The sequence below is a fragment of the Bombyx mandarina genome, chromosome 19 (genome assembly GCF_030267445.1).
Source record: "Bombyx mandarina strain Sakado chromosome 19, ASM3026744v2".
NCBI lineage: Eukaryota > Metazoa > Arthropoda > Insecta > Lepidoptera > Bombycidae > Bombyx > Bombyx mandarina.
Window position 1 is genome coordinate 12,309,351 of NC_143225.1, and position 12,497 is coordinate 12,321,847.

The window sequence follows — 12,497 nt, forward strand, 5'->3', positions numbered from 1 at the left end:
TAGGCATACTTCGTATTGCCTCAATCGATAAATAAAATACCTAAACTTTTGTATAAACTACACATCAAAGTTCCTTTCACATCAAAGGATAAACAAAATTGTTTTCATTTAATTCCGAGTATTTATCTACCTTTTAAACCTTCTCAGGACTTCCACAAATAATTCAAGACCAAAATTAGCCAAATCGGTCCAGCCGTTCTCGAGTTTTAGCGAGACTCCTCCTTGCGCCGGTTTACTGAGGGTCGTGGTCATGGCCTTGAAACAGTTTAAATGTTTCTCTGTCCATGACTCTCTTGGGATGTAATTGTGGTGGGTTCCCACGTCCTTCCACATCTGTATTTCGAAGGGATTTAGTCCTTCACGGCAACTGGTCCCGCTCCGGGTCTCTGGTTGTATCCGGGGGCTGGGTTATTTCCCGCCGCCCAGTGCTAGCGAGACTAACGAACAGCAATTCATTTTCATATATATATATATAGATTAGTTCCGATGTTTCGAATACATTACAGTTTTCGTGGTCACGGACTACTAATTGTATAGTTATATATTATTTTAACATTTTAATTTCTCAATATATAGCACAGTATTCAAACGATAACAGACAGCTATAATAAAGAAAATGCGAGATTAAACCGTAAAATTAGCTTAAATTATTCTTCAATTACGTTTATAACTCTTGAAAAACCCCTTACAAAATTAGTTAGCCAACATTGATTGAATGATATGGAAATCGATTTAAATTAATGTATCCTTATAAAATATTGTGCAAACTCTAGTATTAAAAGTTACGTAGAGAATGTGTATCAAGATTTTATGTTTTAGTGATCAAATCTGTTGCTGACAAGTTATTAATTTGATTCAAGGAAATCTACCTAAGATATACAGATATTAATCGTTGATATTGCCTTTCACTGCGCTTTAAGGTTTCTGTGTGATTTTAATCGATGGATTTAAATAATTTTTTGAGCTGAATTAACAACTTAAACAAGACGTGACGCTGGATTAGAAAGAAATCGATTTTCTGAATGTCTATTATTTTATATATATATATACATTTTTTTTATTGCTTAGATGAGTGGACGAGCTTACAGCCCACCTGGTGTTAAGTGGTTACTGGAGCCGATAGACATTCACAACGTAAATGCGCCACCCACCTTGAGATACAAGTTCTAAGGTCTCAATTATAACTATGGTTACAACGGCTGCCCCACCCTTCAAACCGAAACGCTTTACTGCTTCACGGCAGAAATAGGCAGGGTGGTGGTACCCACCCGTGCGGACTCACAAGAGGTCCTACCACCAGTAATTACGCAAATTATAATTTTGCGGGTTAATTATACTGTCAAAGATTATTCATATTTTAATTCTATCGTTCGATTCAGTCCCAAGTTAGTTGGTGTGAAACTCTCTTTTACACTGAGCAATGTATTTGTTTACGAACTCATTCAATGTGGATTTTTTTACTTCTGAATCTTTTTTTTACGGAACGCATACAGTTTATATTATGGTCATTGAGAAACTTGTCGGATAATAAATATTTTGTACCCAACAAATAGCGCGTATTAATTTCTTGTTTGACATTTTTAAGGTTGTTTGTAATCTATTTATCGATCTACAACTGCGTTGTATTTACGCACCGGAACGTATATTTGTTTCTCAGATCAATTTCTTTAATAACTAGCTGATCCGGCATACTTCGTAGTGCCTTAATCGATAAATAAAAGACCTAAACTATTGTATAAAATAAACTTAAAACAAACAAAAGGAATCCGTCCGACGGGGGACACATCAAAGGAAAAACAAAATTATTATTTTCATTTAATTTCGACCATTTTGATATTTATCTACCTTTTAAACCTTCTCTGGACTTCCACAAATAATTCAAGACCAAAATTAGCCAAATCAGTCCAGCCATTCTCGAGTTTTAGCGAGACTAACGAACAGCAATTCATTTTTATATGTATAGATTTTAGCGTAATATAACGTTCGGAGAAGAGTGAGAACAGCAGAGAAGAGTGTAACAATAAGTTGTATAAGAATATTAAAACAAAAACATATTGTCGTGAAATCTCATAATATGAATTGTGGAGAATTTTTATTTTTAGCGAACTTCCAAAGATGACATTGAAAAGACTAAATCTTATAGTTTTGCAGTCGTGTTTGTCAAGAAGCTGTTTATATTTTGTTTGTATTTTCTCTTTATAAAGTCTTTTTTTTACTACGTTTTATTGCCAAAATGATGTCGTAAATATATTTAGTCGTAAAGAATTTAACGGCACTGCGACCTATGTGTATGTATTTTATTATCACTGTCACATAGCCTTGTCATTTCCTTCTGCATTTCTTTTTACATCTAATTTTGAAATTTATCCAGAGAAGATATACTTTTGGAAGTCAGAAAACGTCATAGTAGTCAGAATTTCGAGAGTTCTTTTTATTTTAAACTAGCTGATCCGGCAGACTTCGTAGTGCTTCATAAAAGACCTAAACTTTTGTATAAAATAAACTTAAAACAAACAAAAGTAATCCGTCCGACGGAGGACACATCAAAGGAAAATCAAAACTGTAATTTTTATTTAATTCCCAGCATTTTCATATTTATCCACCTTTTAAACCTTCTCTGGACTTCCACAAATAATTCAAGACCAAAATTAGCCAAATCGGTCGAGCCGTTCTCGAGTTTAAGCGAGACTAACGAACAGCAATTCATTTTTATATATATATACATAAAGGCTACTGTTATCACGGAGGCCTTTCCAGTTTTACTAGGACAGAGAGTTATTTGCTTATGGGCGAGTCGGTAAAATGACTTTACAATAAACGTGTGATCGTCAAATGAACGAAACGAAATGAAAATGAGTTACAGCGGTGGCCCGCACGCATCAACGGCGCTACAAACTTGGCTAGCTACTTTTACGCCACTATAATGATGTTTCGCGGATGAGCGCGGCAAGAGACAGGCCGGCGACCGTAAAACCGGATCGACTCATCAGCCGGATTAATATACTGAACCGGTTCAACGGAGGATTACGATTCTCTCAGCTCCTGAGAAATGAGTACGTTGTTGGCTTGTTTTGTTTTATATTGATGACAAATAAGCCGTTTTTTTCTTCTTTTTATTGCCCTTGTAGGCAGACGAGCACACGGCCCACCTGATGGTGAGTGGTTACCGTCGCCCATGGATTTCAGCAAATGCCAGGGGCAGAGCCAAGCCGCTGCCTACCGTTTAATACTCTCCACAAGCCCCGTTTGAAGAAAGACATGTCATAGCGCTCGGGAAAAACCCGGGGGGGGGGCATGGTACGTGGCAAAAAAGACCTCAGGAAACGCACTGTGGATGACCGCAGTGGCTCCAGGCAGTACGGATGAATTCTACTCCGAATGGATGAGCTCTACTCCGTATCACTGCTTCTATTAATAATTTCATGAAATTATAAGTGTTTTTTAAGGTTCGAACTACAACATGAGATACTCATTTGACTGACTCAATGGTGCTGTAGTTATCAGCTCCGACTATTGCGCCGAAGTTCATGGGTTCGATTCCCACATCAGACAAACATTCGTGTGATGAACAGGTTTGCTTGGTTTTTGTCTGGATGTTTATTATCTGTATAGTATTTAAAAAAAAGCTATATGCATAATATGTTTAATGTGAAAATCCCGAAATTATGTTAGAACAGAATCGATTATGTACATGCGCTTAATTTGAAAATCCCGAAATTATGATCGAATCCCAGAATCGATTACGTATAATGTGGGTGGAACGCGTGCTCGCGTCTGTGACACTGCAACGCTGCATTTCCGCGTAATGCCGCGGTGTCGTTTTACAAAAATACCAACGACAATGAGAACTGAATACGTGTGAACGACGTACATTTGCTTGTATAGCTCGGCGTATTCGCTCTTAAATGTACGCGAGTGCACGGTCGCCATGAAAACGACTGGAACGAGCGTAAACTCCGCTGCATACCTTTTAGTACTAAGCGTGGAGTGAGTTAGCTAAGTTTTTCGCTATTAAAGGTCAGAATAGCACACGGTCTATCCGATGTTGAGTGAGCACGGGATCTCATATACACGAATAACGTCGTGCACTTCAAAATCTGAGATCGAAGTCAAGGGCTTGAAACTGCGATACTTTATGACAAATATTTTTTTGTATGGCAACTAGCAACATCTTGTAGCAGACGCCCCTAAACTTATATGCTGTTAAAAAAAAAAAGTTAAGGCTTTTAATTATTGTGTAACTAAACATGGAAAATGAAAAAAAATTTAATTCATACAAGTCCTTATTTGTTGTAGAAAATTTACAAAATCCTTTATTAAAAATAAAATATAGGATAGGTAATATGTTAGTGCTATCCACAGGAGCAATGAGAAACAAATCGAAGCGAAGCCATCTAGTGGTCGAGGCCCGTCAACATTTTTGTTGAATCCCCAGCATTGCTTATCTATAACGAATTTATGTGTATTATCTGTGATGGAAGTTACAGTGTAAGGATTATTCAAAACGGTGATACCTATTCTCGAGGACTCACAATTATTGCAACAAAATAATATTGATTATATTGAGATTTCACTAGACATTAGATTTCAAATCCGATGGTTTGTTAATCTTAATAACGTTTATATGAAGCAGCGTTGTATACTTTTCGAGACATCTCGAATGATTTCAATTTTTAATTCATTACTCAAGCGATTTATAGCTTCCTGAATTAGTGCTGAATGATCATAATAAAAAAGAAACCTTAAGCTGTATGATATAAAGCATGTTTTCCGTTTTAATGTGCTGTTAATTGGACAAACGAGCAGATTTTAGAATGTATGAACGCGAAACTTGTAACGGTTTGAGGAAATGAGGCTTCATTTAAGCCAGACGTGTGTATTTAATTCGATCTTGTATAGAAATCACTTCTAAGATCCGTTAAATACATATTATGTTTAGTTAATTAATTTCCTTTGTGGTTTTCTTGGGGCTCGACCTGTAGATTATAATTTTCGGTACAGCTATTTCAGAAAATCTACAAATGGACATACCGTGAGTGAGAATGATATTGATGTTGCGTCTCTATCGTAAAGGAAGGGTGCGTTCCTGTTTGAAAAGGAAGATAGCCGTTGTATAAAGCAATTGAGACTCTGACCCGGGTGTGCCCACTGAGTTTCTCGCCGGATCTTCTCAGTGGGTCGCCTTTCCGATCCGGTGGTAGATTCTGCGAAGCACTGCTCTCGCTAGGGCTAGTGTTAGCAACACTCCGGCTTGAGCCTCGTGAGCTCACCTACACACGTTAGGGTGAAGCTGAAATACCCTCTCAAGGCTATTTTACTGGTGGTAGGACCTCTTGTGAGTCCGCACGGTACTAGCACCCCGCCGATTCCTGTCGTGAAGCAGTAGTGCGTTTCGGGTGGGGCAGCCGTTGTATCTAAACTGGAGGCCTTAGAACTCATATCTCAAGGTGGGTGGCGCATTTACGCTGTAGATGTCTATGGGCTCCGGTAACCACTTAACACCAGGTGAGCTGTAAGCTCGTCCACTTATCTAAGCAATAAAAAAAAAACAGCCTAGGTAGGAAAAAAAACCTGGATGACGTCATTATGGTAGAACAGCCCAACATTAAAATCGACGAAAATGAAAACATAAAATAAAAAACCTATTAGACTAAATTAATGACAATTTTCATTTGAATAATTTTGAACACCTGCCGCGTAACATGACACCGTGACATTTTTAATTGAACGTTTTTAATGGATCAAGAATCGTCCGTTCGGATATCGGTATCCTAATTTATTTATAATCGACGTGAAAATTATATAGCACTGTCATGTTTTTTAATTTATCGACTTATTAATCTCTGAATTGTGGTCCGAGATCTCTACGACTCTAGCTTGTGTTATAGAGCTGTCTAATAATCTTTACCTACTTAAAAAAAGATCGAGGCTCTAGGTTCGAATGCGTGTTTTTTTAATTGACCTTACGTACGGATCACCTAGACTACTGCGGGACCACTAGTATGTGTAAATACATATATGACATCAGTCTTATTCCCATAGGCTAAGGGAAGATGATTGTTAGTATTGTCCCAGATTATACTTATATTAAAGTAATTACGCTTTTTTTTATGCGTATTTGCTTTTTATTACACGATGCAATTCCTTTATCGTGGAATTCGTTTGTGAATATGAGCTAAGTACGTACTTCATTACACAAAGTGATAAATACCCACGGGATTCGAACACCGACATGCATAAATGAAGTGATTTATTATCATTAGGCCGTCTGGTGTAGTGGTAAGTGACATGGTCACTACACAAGGGGGTCGCGGGTTCGAATCCCGCCAAGGGAAGATATTTGTATGATAAATATAAATGTCTTTTCCAGGGTTATGGATGTATATTAAATATATGTATGTGTATAATAAAAATCTTACATTTATATCCGTTATCTGGTACCTGTAACACAAGTTCTTTACGAACTTATCACGGGACCAGTTAACGTGGCGTGATTGTTAGTAAATATTTATTTATTTATTAGGCCATTATATTTTCATCGACTGCTGTCATAGCATAGCGTAATGTTAATAAATCAATTGATTATATGTGCATACATATGTCTTATCTCTATGTCTCTATATGTGCATACATAAATGTAGGATTTCTAATAATGGAACGTATGATAATAGTGTGGAGCGTTAAGGTGTGAGAGAGAAAACGGTAAGAAAGGGAAAAGAGAATGACAGAGAAGGGGAAATTTTAACAAAGGAGATTTTAAAAAATACAAATAAAAGTACAACAGTGGTGTAATCTTATTTTATGAGTCACAATTCCAATCCTAAATACATCCTAGGATTACGTTTTTGTACGATATAGACATATCTAAAGGCTTTTATCTCGTGTTCGTCGTTATGCGTTACGTTTTTTACTGGTGGTAGGACCTCTGGTGAGTCTGCACTGGTAGGTACCACCACCCTGCCTCTTTCTACCGTGAAGCAGTAATGCATTTCGGTTTGAAGGGCGGGGCAGCCGTCGTAACTATACTGAGAACTTAGAACTTATATCTCAAGGTGGGTGGCGCATTTACGTTGTAGATGTCTATGGGCTTTAGTAACCACTCCACTTAACACCAGGTGGGCTGTGAGCTCGTCCACCCATCTTAGCAATAAAAAAAAAGAAAACTCAGTCAACCGTGACTAGTCAAAAACGTCATGTAATACATATTAATTAGGATAACATTTTCTTCGTCATTCTTAATAAAACAAAAACCAAAAATCTTAGTAATATTTCGGTGAATTACTATGCTCATATCGATAATCTAATACAGTTCTTAGGTCGAAATGACGTCATTAGTGACCTTTTGATATATTTTTTTATTGTAAAGTATTACTGTCTGATCCAAAAACAGTTCGTGGAAGAGAGCTGTGTTTCAAAAGATATTGTCTTGAAATTCAAATGCAAAATATCTTTTATGTTAAGTTAAGGCCCTCCTGATGCGGGCTGGTCAGCGAACCCTTTAGAAATTAAAACGTGAATGGGCCTCCCTTGAGACATGAGGTCGAAGCCTCAATTGCATAACGGCTGCTCCAACTTTTAAATGTGAATTCATGACTTACACGATCTGAATAGGCAGGTGGCACCTACGTGTACGACCACACATCACTGTAGATTACCAGTTAACATATATAATATAAAATTTAGCTCAACTGAGACATGCTAAAATATATCAATCATATCGAAGAATTAGATTTATTACTATGAAAAATAAATTTTTTGAAAATATACATTCTTCATATAGAAGAATAACGTAAAAATCGTATCTCGTTGATGTCTTTTGTATTAGACGATATTTGACACCTTTCTCTACATTAATAAAATATCAATTATCAAGAGTTCGATTTGAGTGTGCGCTAAAATTTCACAGACTTTGAATTGACGAATGTGTTTTTAAGCATTTCATTGAGATAGGACCTCGATTAATCGTTAAAAGACAAGATGTTTTATTTGATTAGAACGAGCAAGTGTGTAGCGCTATCTCTCTCGCACCATTTCGTGACGCCATTAATCATTATATGCATATTTTACTCCTCGACAAGACCTCCCATCAGACTTAAAGTTTTCTAACTTAGTCATCCTTGTACCGGTTAATAGTTGGAAAAGTTTTGATACATTAAAAAACATTTTTCCTATTTATGACGTGAACTCGAAGTATGTATATGGTGCGTATATCCAAATATTCGTTTTTTGTTTTAAAAAATTTTTTTTTTATTGAATTTATTAATAATAAAAATCAGTCGATAGCTTACACTTACACCTTACGATCCAATCTCACGTTTTTTGTCTATTGTATACTTTTACTGTCATTGTTAATAGCATGTTTCATTTCCAGTGCTTGCTTGCCATGTCAGCGTAGCATTTTAAAGAGTCAAAACCTATACTTTTGAACAGCACTCTACTATTTGCTCTACTGCACACAATTCCAACTTCTAGTATTGGTCAACATTAAAGTTTGCCAGTAAGTTTTGATGATGATAGATCTTCTTGATCTATGGCAAAATCTGATACTAAGCAGTCAAATTCTCGATCTTGCTCCTTGAATCATAACGCGCGACTTTACAACAGCAATAGACAAGATGGTAGAGTAGATAGGATGGTAGAGCCTTCTTATGGCTCTGAATATGACATATAACCTGAATTTGAGCATTCTGATTTGATTGAAACGAATTTCAGGGAATTGAGAGGGAGGGGGAAGAATTGTTACAAAGTAAAAAATAATTTTTTTTTTATATAAAACAGGTTGGATACAGATGCCAACACACTTGATCCTCATTTCTGGTAATCACTTAACAGCGAGTGAACCGTGCTGCTTATTAGATTAGATATGTATTGATACAAAGATGTATATCAGTGTATTCGTAGAAAAAAAAAAGTTTTGATCGATTCACATTACTGATATGAGGATGCGTGTAACATAAGATGTATGGGAAGATATTTAAAGACTGCGTATCCTTGGTCCGGATAAAATGTTTAATCTTTTAAATGTTTTTTTTTATATTTCAAAATTATGTAATAATAATAATAAAATAATAAGCATTTATTCCAAACATAAATTAGGTACAAAAAAATAAAAAAGATAGAAAAATAACGAGGCTTGGAAACGGTTACCGGCTCAGCAATGCCTAACAGTAACGAAACAATCGGTACTGCGGCGCTGATCTTCCGCCGGCACCTGCAGAGTGACGCGCACACCAGCATCAGACCGACCAATCCGCAACAATGTAAAATATAAATTAAAAAAAAAAGAACAAGAATTAAAATAAAAATGTTATGAAAACATGTTCTGTGTTTTTTTAAATCTGCCCTTGCTTTAACATCGAAGCTCTGAAGCTCTATTCGCGATTAACACACGACTACTAGAGTTTTGTATACGAGAGCTTTCTTGGTCACTTAAGACAATAATAGTGTTTAATTACGGAGATCGCAGCCTAAAAAGGTTAAGTATGGGAAAGAAAATACAAGTTTGAAACTTAAAAAAATGTAGACAGTACGAAACACGTCTGTCTATTCGTTGAAGAAATACCACTTGAGGGTGCGGCTTAGAAAAATGTTCAAATAAAATGCACAGTGCGAGCGATGGACGTTGCTACGCTGTTTAATAAGCTATGGCTATAGCTTACATTGAGACTGAAGTTCACGTTCAAAGCGATAATGCGTTTCGGTTTGAAGGGTGGGGCAGCCGTTGTACTGTAAAAACTGAGACCTTAGAACTTATATCTCAAGGTGGGTGGCGGCATTTACGTTGTGGATGTCTATGGGATCCAGTAAACACTTAACATCAGGTGGACCGTGAGCTCGTTCTCGCACCTAAGCAATAAAAAAGGGACAAATAAGACTTGAGAGTAATTGTCCTACCTCTTTTAAAAATTACGGAATTTTCAATTATTAGCTCATCTAGTATAGTATTACAATAAGGAGATTTTATACATATGTGTAACTTTAATTAGAAGTGTTTGGTTTAAATGTGAGATATTTATTATTAATTAAATGTAATCCAAATTAAATAAATAAATGTTTAAATTCGAGAAAAACTACCTCATTTCTTCGTTAAATTTTTTGTTTTGGAATAAAACATATGAACATAACTAAAATTGATTTTATGTTAAAATCAACAAAAAATTTGACGGTTAACTAACCGTTTGTGCTAACCCAATACTCAAATGTCGGAAATAATTTACCGAAATTTTAATAAACGCGCGATGAATTTATAAAATCAATTTTACTGATACTAAATAATTTTCAAAAGCAAATTTTCTTTTTGAATACCAATTATTTGATATCAAGATCATCAATGCTTTAGTGTTTTCATTAGACTTTCAAATAAAAACATACTCTTTTATGATAAAGCCTTCAAAAAGTTCAGCTGACGAAACTGTCAATTATACTTAAGTCATTTTTTATGAAGTCGCGGGAGATTGTCTCGAATTCAGGTTGTGTGTAATGAACAGTAAAACCTTACATTGTAAGCATTTATCCTTAAATCGTCTGAGAAATTGCTAAGATCGTCCATCGTTGTAATTAAAATTACCCTTGTCAGATTCACATAGATGTTCTAAAAATAAAATGTAATGCCTTTTCTAACTTAATTTTGATTTAATTTAATCTTGTTTTAGCTATTGCTTTGAGCATATTCGTTTTCTATCAATATTTTGAGACGGCTTATCTCGTTAATCGTACAAAAGTGAAAGCCGACATTGAGATGAAATTCCGATGAGATAACCGCGGAACGACTTATCACTTATCGCGACTTATCAATCAATAACTTATCGTAGTAAATGATGTAACGGTACATTCATAATTATAACGATCTTACTTTTTTGAGATATGACAATATATTTTTTTTCATTTTGATTCGTTTAATTTTCGTTTTCTTACATTTGTTTTTATTTTAATTCCATGACTGATTTGCAAATCGATGAAATTTATTTTCAAAATTAAGTAAAAATTCCAATAAGACATATGGACGACATCTTAAATTCAATCATTTATTTTTTATTATTATTAATTTAATTGAAACTTTTACAACTCAGTGAACCGCCCAAATGGAACCAAACAGATAATTGAATTAAATAAAAAAATTACAACTTACAAAATGTAATAGCTTACGTTACATGGTACGACCAGCTAATCCGATAATCCACAAACCGATTCCAAATGGACGCAAACACCGATTAGAAAGAAAAAAAAAGTAGGGAATATTTCAAAAATATTTACTCACTGCTCCGTTATAGATGTTCACACAACACACAACTAAACGAACGTATTTATAATGAACGCGGTTTTTCTGTTTTTTTGTATGCGACAGGCGTACGTGCGTTCGGTATGGAGTTCCGACTTGGTTTGGTAATTGGATGTCAGTTTCACGTATATAGCTTGCCGGTAGCCGCCGTGATTGGCGGGCTCGGCGGCGCGCCCGCGGCCCGTCACGTCACCCGCAGTGGAAAGCAGCTTACAAGTTCCAAACGTAAAAAGTTGCTCATGAGTGACACGCTATTTTTTTTTTCCATACGCACGGCCCGTTCTCGCCGGCTCTCGCAATGCGTGATGCTGCTTTTTGCGATTTTTTAATTTATAGTGACGTAGAACCTAGAACTTATTCTTTTTTTTTCTACCTGAGCTGAGAGCCTTGGTAGGCTATTTCAGCGTAACCTTAACTAGTAGGTGAGCTCGCGGGACTCAAACCTGACGACGTTGCTAACACAAACTCTAGCAAGAGCCGTGCTTCGCAGAATCTACCAACGGATCGGAAACGCGACCCACTGAGAAAATCCGGCAAGAAACTCTGTGGGCTGTGTCTGAGGGTAACTTATTCTATTTTAGAGAGAGAGAGAGAAAGAGAGAAAAAGTATGCTTTATTGTACACAAAATAAGTAAATAAATGTAAAACATTAAGTACAAAAAAGTATAATTTGCAGTCTTATCGCTAAGACCGATCTCTTCCAGACGATCATCAGGTAGACAAGAATTTTAGAAGAAATTTAGAATATTTTACAGTGAATTCACAAATGTTTACTTTGTTTGTCGATTTTTTGTAATAATTGTCAATGATAACAACAATGTTATAGGTGTGAAAACATTTGTTTGTATTCTGTTTCACGAAGCGATGGATCGCGCAATGTTATTTTTTCGGCTGTACTTAGCGTCTGTAGTCATTATCACGTCGCTCATTTATTGCAAACCAAACCAAAGGGCACATCCAGTATTTTACAACATTTAAATGATCCGTGACAAATTATACACAGGTAGCGGCTTAAAAGAAATATTTCATGACCGGTATCAAATTTTCCTATCGCGGATGACTTCTTATAATTCTGCTATATCATAGTTCGTGCCTTGTTATATCATTTATCTGTATCTACTCATACATATAGATCGCTACACTACGTCAGATATATAGATTAACTAAGGCTATAATCTGTCTTATTTTCTGTTCATCTGTAATTGTTTTTCAATGTACA

General features: G+C 35.9%; 1 protein-coding gene across 5 annotated transcripts in view; it reads right to left on the reverse strand.

Annotated features, from left to right (window-relative positions):
- The window catches only part of ITP (ion transport peptide), an 88,578-nt gene that overhangs the window by 36,919 nt on the left and 39,162 nt on the right, over nucleotides 1-12,497 (reverse strand). The window contains exon 1 of one of the 5 annotated variants that reach the window (XM_028171080.2): nucleotides 11,258-11,408. The exons of 3 other annotated variants lie outside the window; for them this stretch is intronic. The gene's annotated coding sequence lies outside the window, so the exon portion shown is untranslated. Of the gene's footprint in view, nucleotides 1-11,253; nucleotides 11,409-12,497 lie in introns of those variants that run through there. One more of the 5 variants, XM_028171095.2, reaches the window with a different exon arrangement.